We start from the raw sequence: 13,220 nt of genomic DNA on the forward strand, positions 1-13,220 counted from the left end.
AATAAAAACACTCTGCTCTACTGTTTTCAGAGAAAATATGTCTAGAAATATTTTGAGTAACATTCAGATTATTTTTTTGTTTGGATTTGTGCAGACACATTTGGAGAAAAGTTGGGATGGACCTCTGAATGAACACCTGTGAAAGTGAGAGAGCCTGAAAATAGTTGCGGTCATCCATCTCTGTGGCAATTCATTCTTACCACAATTCAGTAAAATACGCCAGAATTATTATCACCATGTTAACCGAGAAGAGCCCAGTGACTGATAAGCAGTGGTTTGCCTAAGGTGCTGGTCTTCAGCTGATGGGTTGGCATGAAGAAGAAGAAGAAGAGTTTGGATTTGATATCCCGCCTTTCACTCCCCTTCAGGAGTCTCAAAGCGGCTAACATTCTCCTTTCCCTTCCTCCCCCACAACAAACACTCTGTGAGGTGAGTGGGGCTGAGAGACTTCACAGAAGTGTGACTGGCCCAAGGTCACCCAGCAGCTGCATGTGGAGGAGCGGAGACACGAACCTGGTTTCCCAGATTACGTGACTACCGCTCTTAACCACTACACCACACTGGCTCTCACTGGCATGCACTAGTGAGTTGAGGCCTGATCCAAGGTGGGTCTCAACAGGACCACTAACACCATGCAAATACATGGCAGAAGATTAAGAAAGATTTTATCCTAAAGTATCTCCTACTATGTTTTGTTAACTGTGTTGTGCTCTGATCCATGTATATGATTCACTTTTTCTATGCCAATAAAGTACAGTAGATTGATTAACCTGATTAAGAAATGGGTCCCCAAGTGCATGTTTGGGTTAAAAGTGAGTCCTGGATCTGAAAAAGTTGACTAAATCTGGCCTAAGGCTACCTAGTGAGGTTGTGGGTGAGCTGAGCCAGAACATGTAAAGTGGCCTTCCCTAATCTGGTGCCTTCCAATTGTTGCTAGTGTGGTGTAGTGGTTAAGAGCGGTAGACTCCTAATCTGGTGAACTGGGTTTGCGTCCCCGCTCCTCCACATGCATCTTAACTTTGTATAACTTTGGATCAAGGAAGGCTGATGCAAAGAGTGGTATTCAGTTAATTTTGGGGGAAGCCCTAGAACAGATTTGGGAGTGCACTGACAAGAGTGTTCATGTAGCACTACTTTAGATACAACCCGAACTGTTTAGAGTTTTGCCACTTGCCAAAGAAAGAGAAGATGACATTGATGACAAAAGAAGGTAAGGGGTGTATGTGAAAATAATGGACAGTAGCATATTGGATGGGACAAATATTAATTGAATGCATTGTGTGTGATGTTACTATTGACAGGATCAGGTTGTTATCTCTGTTACTGATACCCAGTGTGAGTAGAGGAAAAGCAGCAAACTAATTAAAAGAAGCAATATAACTTCCCTTTTACCTCTTCATCATATTTCTGAGTAAGGTTTGTGAGTTTTTATGGGCATTTACAGTGTTGTTTTAGGGGGGAGTATTTAAAAGAACCCCAGAGAGACAGTTAGTCCTGGGGCTGAATAGTAACACCCTTTATGCTGCAGTTAATATATTGGATTGACTGTTAAAACCTCCTATGCTATTATAGGCTGGTTTATCTGGAGAAACTTGCTTAAGGCTATAGACAGGCAGGAAAAGCTAGAAAGAAAGTGAGAACATTTCTTCTTAAAAGAGGGAGAAAATGCAATGGAATGAGGTTAGTATTGGCTGATTTCTCCTATAGGCCCACAGACTTAAAATGGATAATAGTGAACAAAGCATTCAGTAAACCTTACTAAGTAAAGGATATAGCATCTCCATGCCTTTAATAATATGTTCAGAGAGGGGACATTGGCACTTTTACTTTTTTTGCCTTCCACAGTGGAGCAGTTACAGTTGTCTGGAATTCTCTCCTCAAAAGAAAAGAAAAGAAAAAGTCACATAAGTTTTTCCTTTAAAAAAGAAACAAGACCTTTACTGATATAGTTATTGCCCTATAAGAAATATTGTATCTATCTATATAAAGTTAAGGAGTAATCCAGTAGCAGGTGTGGGAGCTTGGTTCCTCCATTGCATCTGACCATCATACACTGGGAAAGTAGCACCTAAGGGCTAGAGCACATGCCGTCCCCATTGGAATGCAAGGCATCCTGTGTTCTTGAAGATTCAAAGTATCTATGCTTGAAAGCAACTGCTGTGTGTGGTTTCCATTTCAATGAGAACTGCATGCACATTGCTACATGGGTTTATATTAAACTATATGTATTCTGGTCTGTAGGGTTTGCTATTCACAAAATATAGAAATTTAGGAGACACAATTTCAAATAATCTTGTACGAATGGAAGACCATCTCTAGATTTGGGTCATTTTTCTCACACAGCACTCTTCTGCTAAGTCAGAAAAGGCCTGAGTTGAAGAGATTACCTGCTTCTAGAAAAGCACCCTTGGATTTAAGCTCAAGGCCCAAATAATCAAAATTGAACATTTCTTGTGACTATTAAGCATGGTTATTCAGTATCCAAATCAAAACCAAGCTTAGGCAGCATGATAGAATGTGTACTGAAGCCACAAATCAAACCCCAGACATTTCTTTTTGTGTTCATCTTACTTTATATCTTGCATTTTTATGGTGGTGGGGGAGAGAGTTTGAGGCCTCGACAGCTCTTTTATTCTCCTCTACAGGACTTTGACAGGTAGTGAGGAGGGAGGAGGGAGTGTACTGTCTTCTTAAATTACTTACTAAACTAACTCCTGCACTTATTGGATTTAACGTGCATTCCAAAGTTAAGCTAGTCTGGCCTCAGGCAAGATAAAATCTGCCTCCGTGCTGGGGAGTCTTGGAATCCTTTGCTAGTTTACCTATTCAATGGAGCCAGAATGATGGATTTTTCATAATGAAGAGAGTTGTGACAAGAGGGGTAACCTGAGCTCCACACTCCAGCATACATTATCTTTTTTCCATGAACTCATTACTGCATGTACTTAGATGTCTGGCCCTTTCACTAGCACTTTTCAGGAGAAGCCTACAAATGAGTTGAAATGTACCAATCAGGAAATCAAGTCAATCCTGGGAAATCGCACACTGTCTCCTTGAATCCTCTCCTCTCCTCTGCAACCCCTGCCTCACATGCTGACCTAAACTGCTACAAACGCTTGGGAGGCTTCAAGTTTTCCGTGGTGCCCCTCATTATCCATTTGTTAAAGGCCAGTAATACAACCCTGCTGTCAAACTCAGGTGTGAGATACTGTTGCTAGGGTGACAACTGTAATATGCAACTTGGCTCCTGTGCCTTTCAGTACTGGCTACAAGAGAGCATTCTAATAGGCACTAGGATATATGAAGGGTGAGAGAAGTTAAGGGGTCAGAAGGTGTAGCAACCACTTGAAGAATTGGACTATTTCTTCAGTCCATCTTCCTCTCCCTCCCACCCCCCACTTATTCTTCTTTTTCTTCCTTCCCTAACACTTGGCTGGCCACTTCATTCATTGTCAGTTTCCGCTTATTCCTTCTTTCCCCCTATGTCCTTTCTTTCTGACTCATATATAGATAATGAAACAGAAGGGATTTAATTGTTCCACTTAAAAATAACACATCTTTGGTCTCATCCACACATACCATTTGTCCCACTCTTTCCAGGCACAAGTTTGCATTTTAATGCTCCATGTCTGAGCACTTCCCTGCTTTTGTTTTTGCTTCACAGCTTTCCCTGAGAAAACCCGCTCTCTAAAGCTGAATTGGAGCAAATACAAAGTTGTGTTTTCCACAGAAAGGGAAAGCTACAGAACAAAAAAGAAAAGAAAAGGGCATTCAGACACAGAGCTATTAAGTGTGGACAGTACTTGGAAAGCACAGGAGGGAGGGGGAAGTAAGTGTGGATAAGCCCTTTGTTTAGACTGAATAAAAGGTAAAGGACAAAACCTGGGTTGGTTCATTTTCCTCTCTAGAATGCAAGCTGAAGCATATAGATAATTACTCAGCTTAACTCTGCGGTTGGTCTTATCTTGTTAACCTATTTGAATAGCTCTTGTAAAAATATTCCAGCTGATTGTCTTGTGTTTTCTGTTTTGTAAATTGTAATCCAAAACAAAAATATGAATTACAAAATTCAAATTGGAACACCCACATGGGTATTAGGCTTTGAAATATCTTAACTGCACCACTTCTGCTAACATTCATCTGACCTTCCTAACAAGCAGCTGCTGGATCCCTCTATAGGAAATCTTTGACATCTTTGGGCTTTGTCTGATGAAAGCTGCTCCTTTGCTCTTCAAGGCTTTGGTTCAGGAATTGCTTGAACATTCTCAGACGAAGATTCAGTTTTTGACTCTACCTCTGGAATCCCAAAGGAGCATTGAAGGAAGAGACCTTGCTTCTAATTAAACACTAGACCCTTTTGAAGATGCAGAATTCTATGGGGAGTTCTTTTCTCCTGTTTTTGTGTCAAGAAAAACATTAATGGACAGACTTTAGCTGGGGCTAAGAAGATCTTGAGGGGCTATACCCCCCAATGTCACAAACACACAACATAATCCAACTTCCATATCTCCAGTGTTCTTTGAAACATATGGAAGTATGAGGGCAGGGTATTATATTTTTATTCATTAAATTTGTATACTACCCTTCATCTGAAGATTACAGAGTGCTTTACAACTTAAAAATATAACATGAAGAAACAAAATACATAACTAAGCAAAAGTAAAACAAACCAGTAACTCTCCCTCCCACAGACACATTTAAAAGCCATAGAAGGTTAATCAGTCAAACACCTGGTTGAAGAGAAATATTTTCGCCTGGCATCTAAAGATATGTAACAAAGGTGTCATGCAAACCTCCTTGGGGAGAGCATTTCACCAATGGAGCCACAGCAGAAAGTCCCCATTCCTGTGTCGCCACTCTATGGACCCCTCATGAGGGAGGTAGCTGAAGAAGGGCCTAAGATAGGTTCATTAATATAGAGAAAGGCAGTCCTTGATGTACTGTGGTGTTTAAGGCTTTATAGGTCAAAACCAGCACTTTTAATTGGGCTTGGAAACTATGCAGTAGCCAGTGCATTTGGGCCAGGATCGGAGTAATATGCTCAAACTGCCTTGTTCCAGTGAGCAACCTGGCCTTTAAATTCTGCACCAGCTGGAGTTTCCACACCATCTTCAGATGCAGTCCTACGTATATCACGTTGCTTATTATTCCAGTCCATCACTGAGCTAAATTCAATGTGTTACTGTTATAGCACAATTCAAATCCAAGATCCAGCTGGACATAAGAGTTTAGATTTGGTAGATTTGGACTTTCCTGCCTGAGCTATGCTATCCCACACCCTGGCTGAGCCAGAGATATACCAGCAGAAGTCCCTCAGCAGAAGTATGGTCATAGTCATGGTCCCTGAAGATCTTGCTTGTCTTAATATGAAACAAAAACAACAACTGATGGGTGAGGATGGTTGTATTCCAGCTGCATGCATCATCAGATGTTTTCTTGTATGGTGGTGTCGGTGCCTGTCTTTGCACAGGCTCTGCCTGTGGCAGGTAGGAGTGGGGGTGAATACCAGTGGAAAGAGGAGAGAGAGAGAGAGAGAGAGAGAGAGAGAGAGAGAGAGAGAGAGACTTTACCACCTGCTATCTAATGATCACTTCCCCTGATAATTCTGTCTTAAGGTGCATACCAGACATGAAGGGCTTGCCCAGACACAGCAAATAGCAGAGGGGAATTTAAAGAAAGCCCAGAGACATAGTAGAAGGAAAGAAAGGAAGCAAAAAAATAAATAAATTCTAAGCCAGTTCTTTCTTAGAGATCAGATTTTGGAGAAAAATAACCCTACTTGACAGTTTGCTCTGAAGGGTTAAATTAACACTATCTAAGGCAAATCAAATTTTGCCAAGGGAGATACTGCCAGGCTTTCTTTTCATGATAGGGCATTGTAACTGGACCGTATTGTGAAACTAATTGCACATTTGTAGTCTGGGAACAGGCATAGGTTTCAACAGACCTCCCCACTCCACCACCTTGTGACTGAGAACTAGGGCAGAATTACGGTAGACTTCAGATACCACTTAACAACACTTTGGTAAGCACAGTGGCTGGCTAGTGTTTAAGAATATGGTGGACATTCCCCAAGTTTGGTGTAGTTATTTCTGCTTGGTTCCAGGAAGAAGAATCTAAAATGCCGGTATTAAAGTTGTCATCATAGTTAGATTAAAAAAGAAGTAGGAGTCAGTTGAACTTTCAGCCTTCTTCAGATCCTGCAAAATGTTTCAGAGTGTAAGGTACATGATAACAGCAACCACTTATCCCATTATTTACTATTCCTGGGGCAGGTAGGCACTTTCCTCCTTACAAGACCACTGCATGGAGAAGACCATGCCGGCCAACCTTCCCTGCCCATCCAGAACACTGGCCCTGCCTCTGCCAGCCTTGGTCATTCACATGGTGAAGACATGTCCAGTTATGTCCTACACACATGAAATACAATGTGTACAGGCAACAATCATGCAATTGCTCCCTTTTGGGGGGGGGTTGTTTACTATGGACATTTTGTCTATGTACATTGGACAGGATACATGTGCAGGCAGTATTCAGGCATCCCATTTGCCCATTGACAGCTGACGCCAATCAAGGCAGAGCTGGTGTTTGGGTTGGTAGGAGGAGCAGATGTGCTCAAACAGATTGGGAGGGGGGTCAAATATAATCTGATTCTGCCCACAACCCCAGCTCATTAACCACTACCCACAACACATCTTCCCAGTATTTACTCTTGTTGCCACTATATTACACTATGTCCCAGCTCCTGCCAACCTAGCAGTTCGAAAGCACACCAGTGAAAGTAGATAAATAGGCACTTCTACGGCGGGAAGGTTTCCATCACGGTGTCCTGTTGTGCCAGAAGTGGTTTAGTCATGCTGGCCACATGACCCAGAAAGCTGTCTGTGGACAAACGCCGGCTCCCTTGGCCTGAAAGCGAGATGAGTGCCACAACTCCACTGTCGCCTTGACTGGACTTAACCGTCCAGGGGTCCTTTACCTTCTTTTTTTAAAAAAAAACCTTTTTACGCAATAGTACTGTTACCTACACATCTTTCTACATGGGGCTATCTATTAAGCATGAGGTGACTGATTTAAAAATCCGCAGGGTGCTCCGAAGCATTCCAGCCTTGCAGAACGTAATGCAATCAGTAATGATTTAAAGTTCCTAAGGGGAAAATATATTGGGAGCTTTTCCAAGGAAGATGTCGGGAAAGGCCAGATTTGTAGTCAGATATACACTATCCCACTCTGTGATCCCCTTGATAAAATGAAATATTCGTAAACCTGAACTCATGGAATTATAAATTTCAAATTGTTTCTTGAACCTCTTGCAACATTTTTAAATCCTTCTTTCTTGCTCTCTGTCACATGCACACATCCATGCACAAAACACATAGCAGAACCTCTTGCCTACACTATAGTTGTTTAAAACTCCTAGTTATTTCAGTTCACTGCAAGTTGCATATTTCCTCCTACTTAATATAATTATTATTCCCTGTTGAACTGAATGTGTAGTTGTGTAGCTGCAGCAAATGGTTATCTTTCTTCTTCTTCTTCTTCTTCTTCTTCTTCTTCTTCTTCTTCTTCTTCTTCTTCTATCAATATAAAAAGAGGATTGCATTTTTGAGGTTGTGGTGCTGAATAATTATTTCAGGGCTCCCTACTCAGCGTTTTCAAATAACTTCCATCCTCCATTTGCTCTCAAATTATTTGTTCAACATTTCTGCGACTTTCAAATTTGAGCTCACCATCCACTCCACATTTTGAACTAACCATTTACACCAGTCTTCCCCAAACTGCTGCCTGCTAGGTGTTTGGGGTTAGAACTCTCTTCAGCCCCAATCAGAACAACCATGGGAGTCTGATGGGAGTTGTAAAGATTCTAAGTTGGTAAAGCCTAATTTGGACATAGAGGCTTCAGAACATCTCCATTTAAGTTCAGTGTAATATTTTGCACCTATTAATATTACTGTTTAAGAGAACTTTTGAAATCCAAAAATCCAGAACTATGAATTGTTAATCAATCCGATATCTCCCTCCATCCTTCTGTCACTCTTTTTTCCATAATCAAATCCACACTATAATTTAAAGCACGTTTACACCATGTTAACAGTTACAACTTCCCTCAGAACTATAGTTTACAGCTACAATTCCCAACAGCCTTTCCTAGGATACTCTGAAGGGAAGTCATGGCTGTTAGTATAGATCTGTGCAAACTGTGCAAATTACACATATGATCTAAATGTGTTACACAAATCTATTGATCTTAGATTGAGTTATTCAAGTTGTAAAAATCCAGGCCCTCTATGGCATTCGACTGACAGTGAGTCACCCTGTGATATGCAAGAGACTGAACCTGAATGATCTGAACAATCCATTTTGGATTTAAGGCCTATGAATCATCAGGGGTGAGAATGATTGTTCTGACTTTCTTTCATAATAGCACTGATGGCACAGTAAAATTTCCTTCACTAGGGTACAAAGTACACTTCTCTTTTTGACAGCTGTAATATAAAATGGCTAATTCAGTTGGATTTGTCCCAGTGAAATAGTAAGGCAGAACAAAGTATGATTGTAAGGACAAAAAAAAATACACGTCGCTGTGATAAAAATCAAATCAGCCAGTAAAAATGTTGTAAAGCTCCTAAATTTCAGTTTCTGCTTGTCATGCAATCTCCAAGCAAATGCGCTCCCTTCGAGCTTATAAAAATTAAGCGGCAGGCAGGCAAGCACTTTCTCATATGAAAGTCAGAATGTATTGCTGGAGGACTGGATGTTAGCTTGAATCTGAGCAGTTTTTCCTCGCAAAAGACAGCTAATTTCAATAAGCAATTTGCCAGAGATCTGTGCTTTAATCTTTGCCTCCCAAATCTTTCCAAGAAGAATATTGCTGAGAGTGTTAATACATTCAAAAATAACAACTTGTAAACTCATGCAGCGTGCCTATCTGAATGAGAGAACTAAGCGAGAGAAATGAATTTTGAGGGAGGCTTAAACCTCTTTTCTCCTAGATTGTCTGCAGTTACTATAAATGTGCTCTGTTTAATTAATAAAAGTTTCTAATTTATCTGTAATCAAAGAACTATTTTGTTCCTAAGGATATAGTTAAAGTCTGACTGAATTTTGAGAAGTATGATGGGCTGTAATTAAACAAAAATGAGCAGTTTAACATAAATATGCATAACAGTTAGTAGAAGTTGGCTTTTGTGGGATTATAGTCCTGGGGTTTCTGTCGCACAGTTATTCACCACAGAATCAATTGTAAGCATTAGTAGAATTTAAATAAATGTAAGGCTCTCAGTAAAAGCTCTTACAAACTACAAATGGTCCCCCTTCCCACTTTGTCTGCATCAATTATTTTTCATATTACAAGATCTGGAACATATCATAAAGTACAGATGCCATCTCACTCTCAGAGCTGTCCAAGGCCAGCCCAATACATTTTGCTGCCTGAGGCAAATAACAAGATGGCGTCTCCTCCCCATTCTACGTACAGAAGCCAACCAGACTGGAAGCTGAATCTAGTGACAGGATAGTGTTTTTCAAGGTGCAACAGGCTAGTTTAGGGGAAGCAGGACAGGTTGCATGGCATGCACAGCAATGTCCGCTAATTCCTTGCAATCTCTTTCTGTTCCCCAGCAGGTGGCTACCTTTCTCTGTCTAATAGTAGAGCCTGCTCTGGTCCTATCTCTAATAAAGGGTTCCATTACTAAGTTTTGTCCTGATAAACTTGATGTTTCATTCGGTATACTGCTAGTTTATAAGAATAAAAATGCAACAGTTATGGCATGTCAAATGTAATCCATGCTATCTCTTATGCAATCAATTGATAAATGTGAACAGAAATCCCATCCAACATGTAGACACCTTTTGGAAATAATTTGGTCATGCCCCTAGCATTTTCCCTGGATAACTAGTAGCTGTGGTAACTGGTGCCCATGGAGACTGCTAGGGAAGAAGACAATAAGACAAATAGTAGTGGGAACCAAAGCCAATGGCAGCCAGAGATATCCCCTATTTGTTGTAAGTAAGGATGCAGGCAGGTAAGGGCTGGCTGAAGGCAGACCGAGATTGGTGTGACCCTGATAGACTGCTTGCCCTAATAAACCACAGACTAACAGACCTTTATCTAGAGCTGTCACCCATTCATAACATGCACAAATTGCTAATATTTCACAGGCTGTATCCATAATACATAGAAAACTTATTAGGAACCCAAGCTGCATTATTTTTAAAATGAAAAGCAGGTTTAGGAGAGCACAAAAGATCAATAGTACACTTGTCACAACTCAAAATGGGTACGTGTGAAAAAGCATAATGCAGTTGGTGTTGCCATGTGGGAAAATAAATACCAATTATGTTTATGAGGCTTCATCAGTTTTTTATCCACTGCTACATTTAATAATTAAAATGCTTAAAATCATGCAACAAGATTTGCCATGATTACACTGTGACCACGTTCCACATTGTACTTGTTCAGTGTTCAGGGGGCTTTAAAGGTTTGGGGGCCCACCTCTCTTCCCTTGTTCATCGCTGTTGCTGTGCCCCCTGCAGTGCTCTCTCTGCTCGGTGCTCAGTGCAGGCAAACTGATTATGCTTCGCCAGAGCCACCTCTGACTTATTCTACTCTCTTGGCACAGCTTGTGGCATGCAGATAGGACAGAATTTCCTCAGCGCAATTGATGTGCCAGCAAGAATGAGCTATAAGTAGCTATTCTGAGGCCCTGAGCCAAGGCAGTTTGTTGCAAAATTTGAGACATAAGCATAGTTCCAGTGCCTCAGATTTATGGGATCTCACACTATTTTGTTTAGCTCACCTAGCAGTTGCCACCTGCGTGCAGATCCTTTAACTGTATTTAATAAAACTTTGTTACTATTTCAAACCCCAAACCACATCTCCTTTTTACCAGGGTGTAGCAAGACTTTTTGGCATCCTACCTGGTTTGACTAGTAATGCAGTGAAGGTTGGGACTTCCAAATTCCTCTCCCTCTGATTTCCCCCTCTAATTTAACCATACCTTGGATTGGATGTTGGAGCAACATGGGGAGTTTGCTTTCAACTATTTTGGAATCTGTAAAGACCATGAAATATGCACAATTGCCATGGTAAGTCATGCATAGTAGCCCACCTTCATCAAAACACTACACAAATTCTCAGCGGTTAAATTCAAAGCTCTATTACCATTGAATTCTTGTGTGAAAATTGTGTATGTGGGAAGCAAGAATTCTAAAATCTTATTGTCAAGGTTTCTTCACGATCTCATCAACCAACTCAGTCCTTCCTGCCAACAATTTAAAAGCCACTCTATTGTCTCTATCCCCTTCTTTTAAGTTTAAGCTCAGGAAGAAAAGCCACAGCACTACTAAAATTAACACCATACTACCACCCCCAGCCAATTGTTCCTGTATAGTGTATTTTCTTTGGGTGAGTTCTTCAGACTCATTAATGCTTACATGTCGTTTTTCCCTACATTGTTATCCATCATGTCAGTCTGCTCTTAACTAGCGCTCCTGACATCAACTATGGCAAAGCTGTCACCTGACCACCTTTTACCTCCTTCATTATTGTTGTTGCTGCTTCCTAGTGGTAGAAGTCAAAAGGAGATGCATTGGCTGAGAGTGTATCAATTTCACATTTTGCTACATATAATGGGAGTCATGCAAATTTAGGAGGCTCCATTTTTATTTACTGGAGGTAGCTTTTACCATCCTGCCATTTTGTGGTTTGGTACGCCACTGGTAGCTGCCTTTAGGATGTTCTCAAACTTCCAGATGCCCCCTGTCATAAGCCATTTGAGCTGAAGCAACTGCAAACTGTGCAGACTCCAATTCCATAATTAATTGTAGAATTTATTCCCGAAAACCTAAAGAATAACTGGAATGGAGTGAGGGGAAGGCAAGTAATCATTCCACTACTACACAATAATACATCATGTTAAAAGTGCAACCCTGCCTCTATCATTTCATGATTCGCTTGCTAGCAAAAGTAGCCAGGACTGAGATCTACAAACTAGTTCAATCAATGGAAATTCCTGTAAGATTAAACTGGCTCAATTCCCAAACACCCTGGCTTCACTAGTTTGTCAATCGGCCTGTAAGTTATCTAGCAATAATAATTGGGAGGCCCAGAGATGCTAGTGCTAATGTTGCATTGCGACATAAATATTCAATGAGGAAAGTAATGAAATTGCAGGATTTGCAAAGAATTAAAATCTCTGTCACCATCTTTCCTCCTGGCACTTCACCTTCAATAATAGATGATCTCCCCTTCCAAATAACTTACTTTAAAATTAAATCCTTGCGAGTTTCCTTCTGCCCCCAAGTGAAAGAACTTTATTTCTGAAGCCGGCTATAAAGTGAACCAAAATATCCATCATCCTCAATAGCAGGTTTAAATAAGTGTAAGTACATAATTCAGGTCAAGCTCTCTCCTAAGTAAATGGCCCAATATAATGCAAATGCCCATGGGTGTGTGTGGAACCAGCCTCTTTTTAAAACTCTGGTTCCTGCAGCACTGTGCCACAAGCTGTTGCAAAATCTCATTGACTGCAGTTGAGTAATTGCTTGAGATGGAAAGAGGGAAAATTAAATGATTGTTTTGTGCTCTACACTTCCTTGAGCGACAGGAAGTTTCAGAGCATCCTTTTGAAAAAAGCAGTTTCCTTCTGAGAAGGAATGGGCTTATAATGTGTGTCTTTCCAATTTCAAATACAGAAGTGAAGGGGAATGAGAGGAATATATATGCACCCAGAGCTCTTTCCTAATCAGCATCAATCCAGCACCCCAATATTATCCTTATATTTTTGCCTCTTGGGGAACAATCCAAACCCCAGATCTGATGGGATGAGTGAGTTAGGATCCAGCATATATCCAACTCAACTGGCTGATTCCCAGTGCAGTTGGACTACACTGGCATAAGACTCACATATAATACCTGCTACACATTTCTAAGAAATCGCTCCATCAGTGTGGCAGCATCTACTTTTTGGAACTTCCTGCCTATTGATATCAGGCAGGTGCCTTCACTGAAACTCATTTCAGTGTCTGGGGGATTCCAGCTGGATGGGCAAGATATAAATAATAGTGTTGTTGTTGTTTAGACAAGTCCAGGACTGGCCCTATAATGAGGCAGAGTGAGGCAGTGGCCTCAGGTGGCAGCTACTGAGGGGCGGGGAAGGGCAGTGGCGTAGCGTGGGTTGTCAGCACCCGGGGCAAGGCAAGTAATTTGCGCCCCCTAA

At 41.0% G+C, this 13,220-nt stretch overlaps 1 long non-coding RNA gene across 1 annotated transcript; it reads right to left on the minus strand.

Moving 5' to 3' along the window:
* Nucleotides 1–1,763: 1,763 nt before the first annotated feature.
* Nucleotides 1,764–12,361, minus strand: LOC310709464. The gene is made up of 2 exons (XR_014527539.1): nt 12,262–12,361; nt 1,764–1,873 (listed from the first exon to the last, which is right to left on the minus strand). It is a non-coding gene; the product is annotated as an uncharacterized lncRNA (long non-coding RNA).
* Between the last annotated feature and the right edge of the window lie 859 nt (nt 12,362–13,220).

The sequence above is a fragment of the Podarcis liolepis genome (genome assembly GCF_965112155.1).
Source record: "Podarcis liolepis genome assembly, chromosome: 6".
Lineage (NCBI taxonomy): Eukaryota > Metazoa > Chordata > Lepidosauria > Squamata > Lacertidae > Podarcis > Podarcis liolepis.